We start from the raw sequence: 21,019 nt of genomic DNA, 5'->3' as shown, positions 1-21,019 counted from the left end.
CTGAGAGCGAAAGGACATGCACGCGTCAGGGATGCATACGCGTGGGTGATGTTGTGCCTCTAGCACAGTGCCAGCTCCAGACCATCACAACTCTCTGTTCAGCACGCTTTTACGCCGATTTCCATGCCCACGCGTATGCGTCGCTGACGCTTACGCGTGAGTCGAACTTTTTGTAGGGGGCGCGTACACGTGGTATGGCTTGTGCGCCACGCACCCCTCCCGCGCGTCTCTCGCGCAACTCTCTGTTCATTGGCGCATATAAATACGACGCGCGCGCGTCGTGGACGCTTGCGCGTCGATCCCCTCCCCCCCCCCTTTTTTTTAAATGCATGAATAATGCAGAATGCAGATTATTATGCAGAAATTATGAATAACACTGATGAAAATAAAATAAAATACAACTAAGAATAAAAATGAAAGATCATACCATGGTGGGTTGTCTCCCACCTAACACTTTTAGTTAAAGTCCTTAAGTTGGACATTTGGTGAACTCCATGTCATGGTGACTTATGCTTGAACTCATACAGGAATCCCCACCAGTGTTTGTAATTCTAATAGCCTCCGGGGTCCCACATTAGTTGCATAAAGCCTTCAAGCATGTTAAAGCAAGTGACAAGGCCCCAAGAGTGTTGATTGCTAGAATGAATTCCGGGGTCCCAAACCTTGCTTTTGCACCCATCTTCTTGTTGATCATCATTTTTCCATTTGGGTGGTGAGCAATCAGAATTCTCACTGTGACATCCAAACAACTTTCTAGATCCATTCAATTGAGAATTATACCAACCTTTGTACTTCAATTTGGAGCATGCAACCATATTGAACCTTGCATGACAATTCCTACCACTAACCATCTCCCTCTTACTCTTATAGCCACAAAGAGCTCTAAGTTGCCCATCCGTCTCAAGCAAATCATATTCAAGTGGGCTAATTAAGCTTAGAGATGAAAGATTTACCCACTTGAATGAAGGAATGGATGGTGATGGTTTTGGGGGAGAGGTCTCCAACAACTTTGGCAAGGTGATTTCCAGCTCCATTCCCTTGAGCTCTTCCTTGACAACTTCCGCCTCTTTTCAAGCTTCTTCAATTTCAACCTCTTCCTCTTGGTAACTTTCTTCCAATTCAATCTCTTCTTCATTACTTACCAAGGGCATGGGAGGTTGTGCCTCTTCTTCTATAATCTCCATCTAAAAAATTGGGAAACTGACACGGAGTTCATAAACCAAATTGGGAAAATAAATAAACTAGAATGATAGAATAAATAAAAGTAGAAGAGAAACTAAATTAAAGGAACATTGAACCTGGAACTGAGTAGAAATTGGAAGAAGAAATCCTAAATCCTAAAACCTAGAGAGAATGAATGGATTCTCCCACTTTATAGCCTCTAGAATCTACATCTAAAAACCTAAAATTATGTGTATGAAAGTTGTATCTACGAATGAATGGATTCCTCCACTTTATAGCCTCTAATATGTGTTTTCTAGGCCGAAAACTGGGTCAGAAACAGCCCAGAAATCGCTGGGGGTGAATTCAAATACGCTGAAATTTTGCAGATGCGACGCGTGTGCGTGATGCACGCGTGTGCATCGCCTATCTTCAAGGAAACTATGGCAAAGTATATATCATTTCGAAGCCCCAGATGTTAGCTTTCCAACGCAACTGGAACCGCCTCATTTGGATCTCTGTAGCTCAAGTTATGATCAGTTAAGTGCGAAAAAGTCAGGCTGGACAGCTTAGCAATTCCTTCAATTTCTTGTATTCCTTCCATTTTTGCATGCTTTTTTTCCATCTTCCAAGCCATTCCTACCCTGTAAACCCTGAAATCACTTGACAGACATATCAAGGCATCGAATGGTAATAAGAGGGGATTAAACATAGCAAATTTAAGGCCAAAGAAGCATGTTTTTTTATCATAGCACAATATTAGGAAGGAAAATGTAAAACCATTCAATTAGTATGAATAAGTGTGCAAAGACTTGATAAAACTACTCAATTGAGCACAAGATAAACCATTTATTAAAACATATAAAGTATATTGCATAAATTCTATAATAAAAGATAAAATAACACTAATTTAATAAACTGTATATGCTTAGACTACTATACAATAATGCTCATTTTTTTCTATCTCTAACATGTATTAAAACTTACATTTATTAAAATTATAAGATAAATATGAATTATAAAAATCAATATGCATATAAATATTAAAAATAAAGAGCTAACTTACTCGTTTATTAGATGACCCATAATGTGCATTGTAAATTCGGCGTAATTAACAAATAATTAGCCAATAAATTAATTATTAATCCAAGAAATTAGAAAATAGAATTTTATAGTTTAATGAGAAAAAATTTATTAAAACATGAATTTTGACATTAATTTTAAAGAATTTGGCCCAAAATTGGACCGAACGGGCCGAATCAGGCAAACCGGGTGTAAACCGGGCCCAAGGGCCCAATCCAAAACACTTAAACAATGAGCATCAGCTCATTTTCTCTTCGTTAGCATCTGAAGAATGCTGAACACAAGAGGGAAGAAGGAGGTAAGCTTCCAACCCTAACCCCAACTTCAAATCCATATATCTTCCAACTCCGAGCTCCAATCCCCGCACCATTTGCGGCCACGCATTCACCGCGTCGAGCTCTAGAAAGCCTAGTACTCAATTTGGTAAGGAAGTCACATCTTCAGTTTCAATTCTCTCCTCCCTAATTTCGAAAATTCAATGTTGTGAGGTGTTGAGATTTTTTATTCTTTGATGTTTTACCATCCAATTAGCTTGAGAAATTAGCGGGTTTTTGTTGACTTGAGGCACGGGTAAGGTAAGGACCCTCAAACCCTAGTGAATCCCTTAATTATATGAGTTTAGATATTGAAATTTGGTATATGAATGTGATAATATATGTTAGGTAGTGTATATGTGAATTTGGAACTCATTTGAAGAGATTGGAAGCTTGATTGAGCCTTGGGTGCTAAGGTTTTGGTGTTGGAGGCTTGTGTTCTTGCCAATTTGGGGTGCCTTTGGCTTTGGAGAGAAATCGGCTAAGGTATGATTTTGGTTTCTCGTATGTAATATATAATGTCTTGTGAAAACTTAGGCTAGACGACCATAGGATAAGATGAATCATATGTTGGTGCACATTTGGTAGTTTTGATTATTGAATTATGTGTTGTTTGATGTGGGTATTAGGTATGTTGGTTGTTAAATGGATGTGAAGAATGTTTGATGAAATAATGATTATTTTGAATAACAATGATATATTGATGACTGAGTATAGATGTGGTATTGAATGTAAATAGTTGGGGGTGGAATTAGGGAATTTGTGTGGGAGTGCTATAATATGAATGTGAAATCATAAGATGTGTTTTGGTATGCTTTGGTGTTGTTTTAAGGCTTGGAGTGTTGGTAATGAGTTATGATTTTGGTGAAATAGTGGTTGGAAGAGTTTTGTGAAAAACTAAATTTTTTGCCAAACTTCAGCGAGCCATAACTTGGCTTCTGGACCTCCAAACTTTTCCAAAATTCTTTTATATGAAAATTAGGTCCGTGAAGTTTATGTCGTTCGAAGAACACATAGTTATCAGAATCGAATCGATGATCGAATCGATCAAGTTACTAGTTTATTGGTTTATTGGTTCAACCGATAAATTACTGGTTGAACCGGTAAAACCGATTCTATGTAAATAAAAAATATAAAATAATAAAAAATTCAGTAATGTGACAATTAGGTCGTTGAAGTTTTCGACTTTGGATTAATTTGCCCTTAAAAAAATAAAATATCAATTTAATCCTCCACAATAACAAACAGTAGACACGTTATGTCCATCTATCAATTTATCATGTAAAATTTAACGGTGATGCTTATATATATCATTAATTACTGTGACATATTTATTTATAAAAGATTGTTATGTAGATAACAATTTTTAGAGAGAAACTTCACCTGTTTTAATAGGATTCGTAATAAATAGAGAGCAGATGAGAAATATTATATAAAAATTCAAAAGATAATGAATGCTTTATTATCCAAAACTACATCATTTCATGCTTATGTGACAGCAACGAGACATATATCATTGTAAATAATGAAATACATGAGTAATTTCATTTTGTTTCGCACTATCTATTGATAGAAGGATATACATGTCCACTGTTTAGTATTGTGGAGGACATAATTAATACCTTTTTTCTTCAAGGAATAATTAGTCCTAAGTCAAAATTCTCAGACTAAATTGTCATTTTACTCTAAAAACTTTAAAATAAATATCTTCACTAATATTTTAATATGTAAATATAAATATTAGAAATATTTAATACTTACGTTAATAATTGTATAAATCATAAAGAATTATAAATAAAAAAAGTGATTGTAAAACTAAAATTAAACTAAATAAATATAAAATAAATCAATTATGTATGTATATAATATATATAATAATTAGCATATATATTAACAAAGGAACAGCTAGCCCAGCGGCAAGCATGCATGAATGCAGTTAGTGGACATGAGTTTGAATCTCGAACCGTTCAGTTCTTGACGGTTTAATTGCACCTTCGATCAAAACTTTCAACCGAACCGGACATATCACTGGTTCATCAGTTTTTCGATCGAACCGGCCGGTCTGGTTTGGTTCTTACAACTATGGGAGAACGGATGAAAAATAATGTTTAACGAAAGAGTTATGCTCGTCGAAAGTTGGGGATGTAAAATGTGAAATCTGGATTTTAACAGCTTTTCAAGGAAAATGAAGGGGGCACGTACGTGAGCTTATAGCTGTGTACGCGGCCATTCGCCTCTATCCCGTGCGCTCACGTATGTGGGCAAGTGCCATGTACGCAGCATGGGAAAATGGGGCACTCGCATACGTGGGAACACGGCTGCTTACGTGGACAAGGGGTGCGTACGCGAGTTGGGAAAAAATATCACATCCGCGTATGAGGGACATGGTTCATGTACGTGGGGCCCTGCTTTTCAGTGAATTGAGCTTTTGTGTTTTAAACATGATTATAAACCTCTAAATCTCTATTTTTAATCTTTTAGACCCTAAATATTAGTTTTAAGTATAGTGAAGGGAATAAGCTATGAAAAGGGGGTAACTTGGAGGTGAAAAAGCTTAAGACATGATGAATTATGATGGGGAAGTGCAGAAATAAGATGTATATATATGATAAATATGGCCCTAATGAATGATTTTGCATGAGTATAAATGAATATGAATGATAACGTGGCTTATGCACTTCTTTTATCTGAGATACAAGTTTCCCTGGATAAATGCAGTGGCTTGCCAACACGTTCTCTAGGTCGAGACTCGATACTCTATTGACCTTAGGTTGCAAGATGTGGCCGGGTACTTTAACTCCTCGGAAATTTCCCCAATGAGCTGAAATTAAATATGAATGAGAAAAAGCTATGCATAGACTCTTGGGGATGCGCGCACAGGGGACTGTCCAGGGTATAGCAGTCGGACATGTCGGGTTGGCTTTATAACTGACAGATGAGACTCATCAGCCATAGGACAGGCATACATCATATGCATATGCTTGTTTTGTTTGCTTGTGCATTAATTGAGTTTGCCTATGTGAATCAATATGCTATTTGTCATACTTGTTACCTGCATTAACTGCACTCTAACTGTGTTTGCCTTCTCTCTTTTATTTGTCTGTGTGACTCTATTGGTGTTCTGGAGGATTTCGGAGGAAGGAGAAAGATTTTAGAGGGGTTTGGTTAAAGTTTGGCTAAGTTTAAGAACCTTAGAGAACCACCCTATTTATGGTTTCCATTTTAAATCGTTAAGTTTTATAATATGAGTGTTGGAGTTCTAGGATCGTCTCTGGCTTTCCTGGGACCTTATATCTTATGTATGTGGCACCTTTACCATGATGAGAACCCCCGATTCTCATTCCATATGGCTATTTGTGTTTTTCAGATGTAGGTCGAGAGACACCCCGTTAGGCGTCTGGAGTTCCTGTCACCGCGGAGTTGGGACTTTACCTTTTGGGATTATTTTGATATATATATATATATATATATATATATGAATTGTGTAGATTTCTCTTTATTATGTTTAGCTCTTGTGCCTCATTGAGGTTGTATGGAGAACTAGGATTCTTTTTTGAGTATTTTGGGACTTGGTTTGTATATATACATATATGTATTCTCTAGTTTAGCCTTCGCTTCACAGGTTGAGTTCGGAGCTTGAATATTTGTTATCCTTGACCCTCCACTCTTATATATATATGTTTGTATGTATGTATGTATGTATGTATGCTTTCTTCGTACGCAAGTAAACTTTATTTCTGAGCGTTGCGCTTTAATTATTACACGATTTTGTTTTAACCATCCTTCAAGGCTCCTCAGATATTATATTCTTTTGATTATATTATTATGTACATTTTATTTTAGAGGTTGTAATGCCATACCACCTATATTTTACAACTTAAGCATAAAGTTTTGTATGGTAGGGTGTTACATGCATGTCTTCATTCAATCAAGTAATATACGTAGTGTGCGTGATTATTTGATTTGTTAATCCTTTCTTCCCTTTTGTTTCTCATTTTCTCTACTAAATCCTTTCTTTCCCTTTTCATCCCAAAACTTCCTTTCCCACACCTACTTTGGTACAAACAATTTACCTTCTTTCCTTCATCATTGGAGCCATTACTTGCAAATATATAGCCAAAATTCAATTATATTTTCGCAATCATGGACAGCGAAGATACATATTCAAATTGATCTCATTTTTACTATCTAGGAATGCGAAAATGTGGTAAAAAATGTGATACATTTTCGTAGGTACAACATGCGAAAACATGTTATATTCTAATTTCAATTTAAATTAGTAAATAACATATTTAAATTAAAAAAACATATATTCGAATATTACATAAAATATACAATAAGAGGTGTTTCTTTATTAACTAATGATACAATCTAATCATAATAGTAGAATCAACATAATATCAAAATAAATCAATATAAAATTGTAACAAGATATTATTCCTAGATGTTATATTATTATTCTTTAATAATATTATTAATATATTCTGACATCATTTATTTATTATATAATTTTAACTATAATGATAAATTAATGTAGAGAAAAAATTACCTTTTCATGGTGTCAGGGAATTACATTAACAGAAAGGACTTTGCTAGGTAGACAATGGTTTTTGTGAACAATGTGAACAATGAGTTTTAAAATTGGTCCAATAAAATAAAAACACACTACACCCCCCAAATTACCCACCTAAATCTTAATATTAGGATAACCATCCACACACTTAGTAAATTGAACATCCAATAAATCCATTGTTTACATTGTTTAATATTTTCATTGTCTACCTATATTTTTCTAACAAAAATATACAATAAAGGAAAGAAGTTAATTTCAATCAATAAGTCAATAAATTTTATAAAATATATTTCTCCATTCTAAGAAAAAAATCTCGATTAGATACATTTTAATTACACTTGACAATTTATTTATAAATTTTGTTTATAATTCTTCTACGTTTCTCATAAGTTAAGTCAAATTGTTTGCTGTAAGACAAGTATAAATATCATGAAATCAGTTGGGATTTTCAGTAATCTTTTAATACTATGTGTTCGCTAAATTATTTTAGCACTAATAATGGCTCATTTCTCTCAATATGCTAAGAGCCACTGCTTAATTTCATATATTTCTAAACATCATATATATGTATAGAAGAAATGGTGATAGTAAGCTTAAGAAAAGAGATTCATCAATATCAACTCAATAAAGTACCAAAAAATTCTCTCTTATATTGGAGGTAAGTAGTGGTGTTCTTCTCTGTTAGCTTACCTTTTGGCTTATGTTTTATTCACAATAGGTTTTATGGACAAATTTTTTCTTCTCAAGGTCATGAGTAAAAGTTGAACTAACACAATTTATACTATTTTTCTTTTAATTTAAGGTATTCTCTGAAAAAAAATTATGGATGATAATTGCATAATTTATCGCAAAATATACATCTATTAATAGGTAATATTGTCTAAAAATATGATGAATTATTTTCAAGTATATATAATTCATAGAAAATAATGAGAATATATTATTTAAAAGTTAAAATTTGAATTGATATATATTTCTATTTATTTTGGATAATTTTAGGTGTAATCCAATAAAGTTTGAAAAATGAATGCTTTGATCAAGTATCTTGTATGAAGATCAAGATCAAGAAGACTTTTAAGAAGATTGAAAGAAGATCGATACGAAAGATAGTATGTGATATTTGCCAACAAGATAAAAGATATCTACGAGCGGGTGTACTAGGCTATCTTAAAATAAATTTGTACTTCTTTCAATGTTCAAACTTTTTACAACTTAAGCTACATTTGTTACTTGACTCCTCTGTCTATACGTATAGGAAGTGAATCCTTTGAAGAAGTATTTTTGGTGTTCCTTGAATCAATGATAGATCGGTTTCTTTGTCCCTCTTTCTTCTGTTGTGATATTGTATATTCTAGATCATGATCATTTAATAAATTCAGTTATGATTCAAATAACCACAAAAATTTATATATTTAAATCTTGCTGGAAAAAAGGAGATACATTTCTAACCTCATTAGATAGTGTTCTATAAAGTAACAATTGCGGCTCCTCATCATTCAAACTTTTAATAATAAAAAACATAAACTATGTTGGTTACCTTAACTTTTGTTTATGAAAACAACAAGAAATAATATTGCTAGTATCATATATATTGTGAAGGTAACAATAAAACATCCATACAGGTATAACCTTATTTAAAAGAAGGAGAAGACGACTTACATTCATTAGCACAGTAGAATATTTTAGTACTTTATTGACTTGATGATGAATGTTTTTTGTAATGCTTATTATCCACATTTCTACGTATGATGTAAAAAAATATATAAAATTAATTAATGAATATTGGCACAGCATGAAAAAGGAACTACTTAGCCTAAAACAATTTAGAGAACACATAGTAAGATTATTATTATTAACAAATTACATTGAATCCTAACTATTATCTATGATATTTATACTTGATTTCCAGCAAAAAAGAAAAAAAAAACTTGTTATCATGAAAGAGAAATTAAAAATTCAAAAACTGCTATGATGGATATGATTCATCCTTTCCAATCTTTCATCCGTTTTTGTCTCGTACCTATAAGTCCACCATGCAATTTTTCAAAGACTTAATCTTTTTTTTATTAATACTACATGATCAAAAAAGTTTATCCTATTTTTTGTCAACACCCACATATTAAAGATATTTTTATACTCAATTTTTAAATCCTAAATCATAATTTTAATAATATAAAAATAAAATGCTAGCTAATATTAATAAAAATATTAGTCCAATATTTCTCTTTTTCTTTAAAAATCTATAAATTCTTCACAAAAATCTTTCGGACTTATTTATCCTATTACTATGCATTTTTAGTTAAAATCAAGATGAATCTAAGCAAGATTTTTTTTCTTGAATGGAGCAACGACTTCTGTAAAATTTATTATAAATGATAATTAAGTTGAATAATAAAATTTATTTATTTATTTTCATTAATTTCTTCCCTTCATATTATATATATGAGTTAATGTTAAATAATACATATATTGATCTCATTAATTACTTCTTTATCTGTAGTCAATAATTGTTAGCAAGAAATAAATTCTCATAAATGAGATTTTATTTCCATATTAGAGACTCTAAATAATTTTATATGATTAAGGTATTTCTAATTAAATACTTTTAGGGTGTTTTAAAACTATGATATATTCCTAAGAATATATTTTGGAAACTAAATGAATGGTGGTAAGGTTAGATTTAAAACTCTTTTCAAATATTAGAAACAAAATTAAATTAAATCAAATTAAACATTAATGGGTCACCAAAAAAAAAATTAAACATTAATGGTAATTTTTAAATTCTTTTCAAATGCTAAAAACAAAAAACACATATTTTATCATATTCATCATAATATAGTGATCCTAATAATATAATATATAAAGTATTTTTTTGTCCCAAAAATTTTAAAATATTCAAAAATATTTTTATTTTTAATAATTTTATCCTTAATATATAAAATAAATTTCAATTTCATTTTTACTATCTAAATCCTTTTTATATTCCAATTTTACCATTGTTTTCTTCTTCACTTTTTGTTTACTACAAAAAATTAGGTCGAAACCATTGAACTTACGTTGGATTCTGTATAATTATTCAATGATAATATATTACTGTTAGTCAACATCTCTCAAAAATAAGCTAGGCAAAAAAATTGTTACCATCGAATTAATTAGATGGAAAATATCACCAGGATTGACAAAACTATTTAACAATTACGTCATATTAAATCTATAAGTAATTATCGTCGAATATCTTTGTTAGTAATTTCTACCGTAATTATTAGATAATTTTTATTTTAAAAATTGAAATAATTAATTACGTACAAAATTTTTTCTTTGTAAATTTGAAGGTAATGTCCAGGTTATGAAAAAATTAATTTCCATAATCAATATTTATTCACCATTAAACATAATCGAAACTAAATTTTATTTTTAATTAAAATGACAAATGAAGATGTCAATTATTTTTTATGTCAAATTAAATTTATGAAATAAAAGAAATGTCAAATAACAAAGTACTAAACAAAATAAAAGAAATGTCGAATAAGAAAGTATGAAAAGAAATTCTAGCTTTGGGTCCTCAAAACTATCGTGGTCTCCCTCCTTGTTGTCCTTCTCTTCTTGCGTCAACGGTAGTGCAACGTATAATAACCCAAGATTCACAATTTTTTTTCTTGATGATAGGAATGATATCATATTCTCCTACATTTATCAATCAAAATCACCCATACATCGGTTGGAGAGGAAAGAAAAACATGTCTTATAAGGATGTGGATATTTCGCCCTTGTGTACGCGTTTTGATGGTGAATATGAGGGATCTCTACTCTCAAGAACAAAACCGTGAGATACAAAATGCTAAATTAAAAATATCTACAAGAGGATGGGCTAAGTTGTTGCATAGTTTAAGAGCACCTTTTGGGCATACTCTGGGAGTCTTTACATGCTAAATTAGGTTATCTAAGTGATATATATGGCATGAATGTTCATGAATATGCATTTGGAACTTTGAAGTACTAGACTTGTGATATTGAGACTGATCAACTTGATATCACTTGTTGGTGTGAACTGGGACCCCATGTAAACTCGTGGACACAGTCGCGGGCGAGGTAGAGGTAGAATAGGTAATGCAAACCCTGGAATGGCGGGTAACGACCCTGTGGACTTTATGGCTGCCCTGGGAAACATGGTTGTGGCTATGCAGGTGACAGTGGAAGCGTTGGAAAATCAAATAAATAATGGGAATGGGAATAACGGTTAAGAGGGGCCGATGACACTTGCTACTTTTCTGAAGGTGCATCCTCCGACCTTTAGAGGGACCACGAACCCTACAGAGGCCGATAACGGGCTCCAAGCAATGGAGTGGGCTTTGCAAGCTCAACGGGTTCCCGAAGAACAATGGGTGGAGTTTGGGACCTGCAAGTTATAGGGTGAAGCTCAATACTGGTGACAGGGAACATGACATATTCTATAACTATATGGCCCTGTAATGTCTTGGGAAGTGTTTCAGATGGAGTTCAATAGGAAATACTTTCCTAGTTCAGTTAGAAACACTAAGGAGCTTGAGCTGCTGCAGTTAAAACAGGGTCAGATGTCTGTTGCTGAGTACACTAAAAAATTTGAAGAACTGTGCCGGTTTTCCCAAATCTGCCAAGGTGAACCAAAAAATTTTGCTGAATGAAAATGTATAAAGTACGAGGGAGGACTTCGAAGTGATATTCTGAGCTCCGTTGGGCCGATGGAGATTAGGGTTTTTTCTGAACTTGTGAATAAGAATCGAGTCGTGGAAGAGTGTGTAAGGAAGGCAGTAGTGGAGAAAAGAGAGCCAAAGGATGCCTTTCCAGAGAACCAAGGGGTAGGACTTTTAAGCGTGGAGGCTTTGTACCACAACAGAATCAAGGTCAGAACAACTTCCGCAGGCCTAATAACAATGATAATCGAGGGAGAAGGTTTGGGAAGAAGCCATAGAATGAGCCGAGTTGTCCGAGGTGCGGGAGTTATCATCCTGGAGTTCCGTGCAGAGCTGGATTAGGTGTGTGCTACTATTGTGGATGAGCCGGACATATGGCCTGGAATTGTTCGAAGAAGAAAACGTATGAAGCCGAAGCCGAGAGATCTCAACAACCAGGATGAGTGTTCACTACATCTGCTGCAAGTGCCGAGGGATCCGAGACACTGAGTAGAGGTAACTGTGAAATAGCTGGTAAAATTTTAAATGCTTTATTTGATTCTCGAGAGACACATTCATTCATAATATTCGAGAAGGCTAGTGAGTTAGGATTGAAGATGGTTGTGTTAGGTTATGATTTGAAGGTGCATAACTCTACTTCTAAAGCCATTCTGACTAGATTAGACTATCCACAAGTTTCGTTTCGAGTTAAACAGCGAGATTTTGTCTATGATCTGATTTGTTTGCCGATGACTGGTCTTGATCTCATCTTGGAATTGGATTAGTTGTCTAAGAATTGTGTTTTGCTTGACTGTTCTAAAAGGTCATTTCATTTCATGTCGGAAGGGTCAGAAGGACCGGTTGTAGCGAAAGGTTATTGATAAACTGAAGATTGATGGTTTAGAATTCACAATAAATTCTCGTTGCAAGTATAGTTTCTAAACCAAGCAATAATCTTTCCATACAAAAACTTGTTTGTCACTTAAGCAAACCCAATAAAAATAAATAACCAAAGTATTTAAACCTCGGATCGTCTTCTCAAGGAATTGCAGGGCAGTATGATTTATTATTGGTTATGGAAAAAGGTGTATTTTTGGGTTTTTGAAATAGGGAACAAGTAATTTAAATGGCAAGAAAAATAAATTAATAATTATAAAGAAAACTCTTGGCAAGGTATGAGAACTGGGAATCCTATCCTAGTTATCCTTATCAGGTGTGATGAGAATTGAATTTTTGCTCCCACTTAGTTAACCCTTACTAAACAAAGGTAAGTCAAGTGGACTAATCAATTTGATTCCTCGGTCCTAGTCAACTCCTATGGAAAGACTAGCTTTAGAGGGATCCAAATCAATCAGCAATCCTAATTTCCAATCAACTGCTGAGTCTGATAACTCAAGTGTTACCAATTACTTAACCAAAGCCAAAAGGAAAAATAAATCTAAATTAAATTGAAAGCATCATAAATAGAATAAAAAATCATAAATCCAAAATACCTCTAATAATATTAAGTAGAATATTCAAATCTTTGACATGAAAAGGTTCATAAGCTAAATTGGAACATTAACAAGTAAAACATTGGAATAAATAAAAGTAGAAGAGAAACATTAATTAAAGGAACATTGAACCTGTGATTGAAGAGAAGTAGCCTAATCATAATAGAAATCCTAAATCCTAATCCTAATCCTAAATCCTAAGAGAGATGAGAGAACCTCTTTCCCTCTAAAAGTACATTTAAAACCTAAAATTATGTATTATGAATGTTGTATATCGTCCTCTTTTGATTCCTCCATTCTCTGGCTTATATTCTGTGTTTTTGACTTGGATTTGGGCCGAAAAAGGGTCCAGAAATTGCTGGGGACGTTTTCTGCAGATTTTTGTACGTGGCGTCTGTCACGCGTTTGCGTGGTTCACGCGTTCGCGTGGTTTTGAGTTCTTTCTTGTCACGCGTACGCGTTGGTCATGGGTCCGCATCATTTGCGTTTTGCTCAAGGCACGCGTCCCCGTCAGTCACGCGTTTGTGTCGATGCCATTTCGCGCTAGGCACGCGTCCGCGTCATCCATGCGTACGCGTCACTGCCTTTTCTTCAAAACTCCATTTTTGTGCTTTCCTTCCATTTTGTATGTTTCCTTTCTGTCCTGTAAGCCATTCCTACCCTATGAAGCCTGAAAATACTTAACACACAAATCACGACATCGAATGGTAATAAAGGATAATTAAAATTAATATCTTTAAAGCATAGGAAACATGTTTTTCATATATATCATAAAATAAGGAAGGGAAAGTAAAACCATGCAATTCATATGAATAAGTGGGTGAAGAATTGATAAAAACACTCAATTTGAGCACAAGATGAATCATAAAATAGGGGTTTATCAACCTCCCCACACTTAAACAATAGCATGTCCTCATGCTAAATCCAAGAGAAAGGGTAAAGTTAGAATGGTGGAATCTTATGCAATGCAATCTATTCTAAATGCAAACTACCTAAATGAATCATGCAATTCTAATTATTATCCACCTATATATATAGAGCTTACATGTGGTTAATTTGATTCATATTTTCAAGGAATCATATAGCCAAGCCTATATCATGTTAAAGCACTTTCACAACTGAGTTGGGTTAAAATATTTCACAAACTTGCAAGACAGTTAAATAATTAAATCTGGATATATGGAGATGAGCTATTGAACCTGGTGCACGAAATCATGATCGTTCATTCCTTGGTAACGATGCCAAAAACTTAATACGCACGTTCATAATCTTAATTCTTTATCACAACTTCGCACAACTAACCAGCAAGTGCACTGGGTAGTCCAAGTAATAAACCTTACGTGAGTAAGGGTCGATCCCACGGAGATTGTTGGCTTGAAGCAAGCTATGGTCACCTTGTAGATCTCAGTCAGGCGGATTCAAATGGTTATAGAGTTTTAATAATTAAAAGATAAATAAAACGTAAAATAGGATAGAGATACTTATGTAATTCATTGGTGAGAATTTCAGATAAGCGTATGGAGATGCTTAGTTCCTTTTGAATCTCTGCTTTCCTACTGCCTTCATCCAATCCTCCATACTCCTTTCTATGGCAAGCTGTATGTTGGGCATCACCGTTGTCAATGGCTACTTCCCGTCCTCTCAGTGAAAATGATCCAAAATGCGCTGTCACCGCACGGCTAATCATCTGTCGGTTCTTGATCATACTGGAATAGGATTTAGTAATTCTTTTGCGTCTATCACTACGCCCAGCACTCGCGAGTTTGAAGCTCGTCATAGCCATCCCTTTCCAGACCCTACTCGGAATACCACAGACAAGGTTTAGACTTTCCGGATCTCAAGAATGGCCGCCAATAATTCTAGCCTATACCACAAAGACTCTGATCTCACGATCAGGAGACTAAGAGATACACATTCAATCTTGTTTGCATGTAGAACGGAAGTGGTTGTCAGGCACGCGTTCATAGGTGAGAATGGTGATGAGTGTCACATAATCATCACATTCATCATGTTCTTCTGTGCGAATGAATATCTTAGAGAAGAAATAGGCTTGAATTGAATAGAAAAACAATAGTACTTTGCATTAATTCATGAGGAACAGCAGAGCTCCACACCTTAATCTATGGTGTGTAGAAACTCTACCGTTGAAAATACATAAGAACAAGGTCTAGGCATGGCCGAATGGCCAGCCCCCTAAACATGATCAAGAGATCAAAAGTGATACAAGGATAGTCTCAAAAATGATCCAAAGATTCGAAGGTTTAAAAACAATAGTAAAAAGTTCTATTTATACTAAACTAGTTACTAGGGTTTACAGAGATAAGTAAATGATGTAGAAATCCACTTCTGGGCCCACTTGGTGTGTGCTTAGGCTGAGCATTGAGCTTTCATGTGTAGAGACTCTTTTTGGAGTTAAACTCCAGGTTGTAGCCTGTTTCTGGCGTTTAACTCCAGAATAGGGCAGAGAGTTGGCGTTGAACGCGAACTTGCGTCATCTAAACTCGGGAAAAGTATGGACTATTATATAATATGGAAAAGCCCTGGATGTCTACTTTCCAACGCAATTAAGAGCGCGCCATTTGAACTCTTGTAGCTCCAAAAAATCCACTTTGAGTGTAGGGAGGTCAGAATCCAACAGCATCTACAGTCCTTCTTCAGCCTCTGAATCTGATTTTTGCTCAAGTCCCTCATTTTCAGCCAGAAATTACCTGAAATCACAGAAAAACATACAAACTCATAGTAAAGTCCAGAAATGTGATTTTTATTTAAAAACTAATAAAAATATACTAAAAACTAACTAAATCATACTAAAAACTATGTAAAAATAATGCCAAAAAGCGTATAAATTATCCGCTCATCACAACACCAAACTTAAATTGTTGCTTGTCCCCAAGCAACTGAAAATCAAATAGGATAAAAAGAAGACAATATACTATAGATTCCAAAATATCAATGAAAATTAGCTCCAATCAGATGAGCGGGACTAGTAGCTTTTTGCCTCTGAACAGTTTTGGCATCTCACTTTATCCCTTGAAGTTCAGAATGATTGGTATCTATGGGAACTCAGAATTCAGATAGTGTTATTGATTCTCCTAGTTCAGTATGTTGATTCTTGAACATAGCTACTTTATGAGTCTTGGCCGTGGCCCTAAGCACTTTGTTTTCCAGTATTACCACCGGATACATAAATGCCACAGACACATAAATGGGTGAACCTTTTCAGATTTTGACTCACCTTTGCTAGAGTCCCCAATTAGAGGTGTCCAGGGTTCTTAAGCACACTCTTCTTTTTTCTTTGGACCTCGACTTTAACCGCCCAGTCTCAAGTTTTCACTTGACACCTTCACGCCACAAGCACATGGTTAGGGACAGCTTGGTTTAGCCGCTTAGGCCAGGATTTTATTCCTTTAGGCCCTCCTATCCATTAATGCTCAAAGCCTTGGATCCTTTTTACCCTTGCCTTTTGGTTTAAAGAGTTTTTGGCTTTTTCTGCTTGCTTTTTCTTTTTCTTTTTTTTTTTTGCCATTTTTCTTTTCTCTTTTTTTTTTCACAAGCTTTTGTATTCACTGCTTTTTCTTGCGTCAAGAATCACTTTTATGTTTTTTTAGATTATCAATAACATTTCTCCTTTTCATCATTCTTTCAAGAGCCAACATATTTAACATTCATAAACAACAATATCAAAAGACATATACACTGTTCAAGCATTCATTCAGAAAATAAAAAGTATTGTCACCACATCAAAATAATTAAACTAATTTCAAGGATGAATTCGAAATTCATGTACTTCTTGTTCTTTTGTAATTAAAGCATTTTTCATTTAAGAAAAGTGATGGATTCATAGGACATTCATAGCTTTAAGACATAGACACTTAAATACTAATGATCATGTAATAAGACACAAACATAAACATAAAGCATAGTAAACGAAAAACAGAGAAAAATAAATAGACAAAGAGATTAAGGAACGGGTCCACCTTAGTGAGGGTGGCGTCTTCCTCTTCTTGAAGAACCAATGGTGCTCTTGAGCTCCTCTATGTCTCTTCCTTGTCTTTGTTGCTCCTCCCTCATAGCTCTTTGATCTTCTCTAATCTCATGGAGAATGATGGAGTGCTCTTGGTGTTCCATCCTTAGTTGTCCCATGTTGGAACTTAATTCTCCTAGGGAGGTGTTGATTTGCTCCCAATAGTTTTGTGGAGGGAAGTGCATCCCTTGAGGCATCTCAGGGATTTCATGGTGAGAAATTTCCTCATGCTCTTGTTGAGGTCCATGATCTCTTGTTGTGCAGTCAAATGCTCTACTACTGAGCTATGGACCCTTGAGATGAATCTCTCCATCTCCCACGACTCAGAGGTGGAAGCTTTTACCTTCCCTTTCCTCTTACTTGAGGTTTCTCTGGCCTTAGGTGCCATTGATGGTTATGGAAAAACAAAAAGCAATGCTTTTACCACACCAAACTTAAAAGGTTGCTCGTCCCTGAGCAAAAGAAGAAAGAAAGTAATAGAAGAAGAAGAAAATGGAGGAGATGGAGGGAGAAGGTGTATTCAGCCAAGTGGGAGGAGTGGTGGTTGTAATGTGTGAAAATGGAGTAGTGTTGAGGGTATATATATAGGTGGGGTTTATGGGGAAGAGTGGATGGATGTGAGTGGTTAAGGGTATTTGGGGAAAAGGTATGAAAAGGTGTGAAGAGGAGAGAATAAGAGGTGGGGTAGGTGGGGATCTTGTGGGGTCCACAGATCCAGTGGGGTCAAGGACTTAGCATCCCTGCTCCAATTAGGCATGCAAAACGCCCTTAGAATGCATGTCTGGCGTTAAACGCCAGCTTGCTGCTTGTTTCTGGCGTTTAACGCCAATTCCATGCTCTGTTCTGGTGTTAAACGCCAGTTTGGTGCTTGTTTCTGGCGTTTAACGCCAGCTTGATGCTTCTTTCTGGCGTTAAACGCCAGTTTGATGCTTCTTACTGGCGTTTAAATGCCAGTAAGCTCTTCCTCCAGGGTGAGCTATTTTTAATGCTGTTTTTCATTCTGTTTTTGATTTTTCAGTAGTTTTTGTGACTTTAGATGATCATCAACCTAAAGAAAACATAAAATAGCAATGGAAAATAAATAGATATAATTAAATAACATTGGGTTGCCTCCCAACAAGCGCTTCTTTAATGTCAATAGCTTGACAGTGAGCTCTCATGGAGCCTCACAGATGTTCAGAGAATTATTGGGACCTCCCAACACTAAACTTAGAGTTTGACTGTGGGGGCTTTGGTTGACTCTGTAGTGAAAAAACCTTTTCATGCTTCCTCTCCATGGTTACAAAAAGAGATCCTTGAGTGTTAAATACAATGTAGTCCTCATTCAGTTGAAGGACTAATTCTCCTCTGTCCACATCAATCACAGCTTTTGCTATGGCTAGGAAGGGTCTTCCAAGGATGATGGATTCATCCTCATCCTTCCCAGTGTCTAGGATTATGAAATCAGCAGGGATGTAAAGGCCTTTAACCTTTACTAACAAGTCCTCTACTAATCCATAAGCCTGTTTCATTGATTTGTCTGCCATCTCTAGTGAGATTCTTGCAGCTTGTACCTCAAAGATTCCCAGTTTCTCCATTACAGAGAGTGGCATGAGGTTTATCCCTGACCCAAGGTCACACAGAGCCTTCTCAAAGGTCATGGTGCCTATGGTACAAGGTATGAAGAACTTTTCGGGATCCGATTTCTTCTGAGGCAATGTCTGCTTTATCAATGCACTGAGTTCATTGGAGAACAAGGGGGGTTCATCCTCCCAAGTATCATTACCAAATAAACTGGCATTCAACTTCATGATGGCTCCTAGATATTTAGCAACCTGCTCTTCACTGATGTCTTCATCCTCTTCAGAGGAAGAATAGTCATCAGTAAAAGGAGGTTCAATAGAATCTCTATGGTCTCTAGATGAGCTTCAGATTCCTTTGGTTCCTCAAAGGAAAACTCCTTATTGGTCAGTGAACGTCTCAGGAGGTCTTCCTCACTAGGATTCACGTCCTTCTCCTCCTCTCTGGGTTCGTCCACACCAAGTAAGGTAATGGCCTTGCACTCTCTTTTTGGATTCTCTTCTGTATTGCTTGGGAGAGTACTAGGAGGAGTTTCAGTGACTCTTTTACTCAGCTGGCCCACTTGTGCCTCCAAATTTCTAATGGATGACCTTGTTTCATTCATGAAACTTAGAGTGGCCTTAGATAGATCAGAGACTATATTTGCTAAGCTAGATGGATTCTGCTCAAAATTTTCTATCTGTTGCTGAGTGGATGATGGAAAAGGCTTGCTATTGCTAAATCTATTTCTTCCACCATTATTAAAGCCTTGTTGAGGCTTTTGTTGATCCTTCCATGAGAAATTTGGATGATTTCTCCATGAGAGATTATAGGTGTTTCCATAGGGTTTTCCCATGTAATTCACCTCTGCTATTGCAGGGTTCTCAGGATCATAAGCTTCTTCTTCAGAAGATGCTTCTTTAGTACTGTTGGATGCAGCTTGCAATCCATTCAGACTCTGAGAAATCATATTGACTTGCTGAGTCAATATTTTATTCTGAGCCAATATGGCATTCAGAGTATCAATTTCAAGAACTCCCTTCCTCTGAGGCATCCTATTACTCATAGGATTCCTTTCAGAAGTGTACATGAACTGATTATTTGCAACCATGTCAATGAGTTCCTGAGCTTCTGCAAGCATTTTCTTTAGGTGAATGGATCCACCTGCAGAATGGTCCAATGACATCTTTGATAATTCAGACAGACCATCATAGAATATATCCAGGATGGTCCATTCTAAAAGCATGTCAGAAGGACACTTTTTGGTCAGTTGCTTGTATCTCTCCCAAGCTTCATAGAGGGATTCACCTTCTTTCTGTTTGAAGGTTTGAACATCCACTCTAAGCTTGCTAAGCTTTTGAGGAGGAAAGAACTTGGCTAAGAAAGCCGTGACCAGCTTATCCCAAGAGTTCAGGCTATCTTTAGGTTGAGAGTCCAACCATATTCTAGCTTTGTCTCTTACATCAAATGGGAAAAGCATAAGCCTGTAGACCTCGGGATCAACCCCATTGGTCTTAACAGTATCACAGATCTGCAAGAATTCAGTTAAGAACTGAAAAGGATCTTCTGATGGAAGTCCATGAAACTTGCAATTCTGTTGCACCAGAGAAACTAATTGAGGCTTTAGCTCAAAATTGTTTGCTCCAATGGCAGAGATTGAGATGCTTCTTCCATGCAAGTTAGAATTTGGTGCAGTAAAGTCACCAAGCATCTTCCTTGCATCTCCACCATTGTTATTATTTTCGGCCAAGTCTCTTTCTTTTTCAAAAATTTCTGTCAGATTTTCTCCAGAGAGTTGTGCTTTAGCTTCCCTTAGCTTCCTCTTCAGAGTCCTTTCAGGTTCAGGATCAGCTTCAACAAGAATGTTCTTATCCTTGTTCCTACTCATATGAAAAAGAAGAGAACAGAAAAGAAAATATGGAATCCTCTATGTCACAGTATAGAGATTCTTTATGTGAGTATAAGAAGAGAAGAATAGAAGAAGGAAAAGATAAAAATTTGAACACAGAGGAGAAGAGTGGATTCGAATTGTTGAGTAGAAGAGAAGTGTTAGTAGATAAATAAAAAATTAGAAGGAGATGAGAGAGGGAAGAATTCAAAAATTAAATAAAATAAAATAAAAATATTTTTGTTTTTAATTTAAAATTAAAATTAAAATTCGAAAATTTTAAGAAGAAAAATGA

The 21,019-nt window shown here is 35.3% G+C and overlaps 1 non-coding gene across 1 annotated transcript; it reads left to right on the top strand.

Annotated features, from left to right (window-relative positions):
* Positions 1–20,076: 20,076 nt before the first annotated feature.
* LOC148550694 (small nucleolar RNA R71) lies at positions 20,077–20,184 on the top strand. The gene has a single exon (XR_015892947.1). It is a non-coding gene; the product is annotated as a small nucleolar RNA R71 (small nucleolar RNA).
* The last annotated feature ends 835 nt before the right edge of the window (positions 20,185–21,019 follow it).

Source organism: Arachis ipaensis, chromosome B7 (genome assembly GCF_059453495.1).
Source record: "Arachis ipaensis isolate K30076 ecotype BB chromosome B7, ASM5945349v1, whole genome shotgun sequence".
NCBI lineage: Eukaryota > Viridiplantae > Streptophyta > Magnoliopsida > Fabales > Fabaceae > Arachis > Arachis ipaensis.
The sequence above is the reverse complement of the archived record's forward strand: the minus strand, read 5'-3'. Positions and strand labels throughout refer to the sequence as shown.